This window comes from Penaeus monodon, chromosome 19 (genome assembly GCF_015228065.2).
Source record: "Penaeus monodon isolate SGIC_2016 chromosome 19, NSTDA_Pmon_1, whole genome shotgun sequence".
In the NCBI taxonomy this organism is placed as follows: Eukaryota; Metazoa; Arthropoda; class Malacostraca; order Decapoda; family Penaeidae; genus Penaeus; species Penaeus monodon.
In genome coordinates, this window is record NC_051404.1 from 30,617,077 (window position 1) to 30,617,751 (window position 675).

Here is a 675-nt window from a genome sequence, read left to right on the forward strand (position 1 = left end):
TATTCGTCGATTCTAGGGAACAGGAAGAAGGGAATAAAGGTGAGATACAGGAAATTACAGAAAAGGGGACCTGGGCTGTGTTTTGAAATAACTCTGATACAGAGCACCCCGTGTCATTTTTTTCTTCGGAATAGTCACTTTTTTACGTTTCCTCTTCGAGTATTTTCTGTAAGTGCATAGGATAAAAAATATACATCGTGCATAAAGTTTCATTACCGTTATTTCTGTTTATTTTTTTTGTCTTTTTAAAGAACGCTTTATCTCTAAATCTTATTCATCAGAGTGTAAATCTCAATAAAAATATATATTTTCTGTTCACAATCACTGGCCAACATTTTTCTCTCAACATTTCTCCGCAATTTGCAAGAGTTCTTCACGTTTTTCCTGTGGCTCCGCTAGTCTTCGGAAGTTCCTTAATCCATCACTCCTTTCAACAACAACAACAAAAGAGCCATGGAACACCGAGGCAGCTCCTCCCTTCCCCCTCGCCTCCCTCAGGAAGCCGATCCCTTCTGCCCCTTCGTCGCCTCGGACCGCAGGGGAAGGCCGGCTGGCTGCTCGGCTGCGCGAGACAGGAGAACCTTCAGCGGTGCAGCAGGACGCGGCCTACAGTTGCACGTCGGGGACATCCTGCAGCGGCCCGTTGGAAGCATTAGTGAGCGGTTTGAACGTGAG

The 675-nt window shown here is 45.6% G+C and overlaps 1 protein-coding gene across 1 annotated transcript in view; it reads right to left on the minus strand.

Annotated features, from left to right (window-relative positions):
- Nucleotides 1-675, minus strand: part of LOC119585378 (metabotropic glutamate receptor 8-like) — a 54,086-nt gene that overhangs the window by 20,625 nt on the left and 32,786 nt on the right. The gene's annotated exons all lie outside the window — the stretch shown is intronic.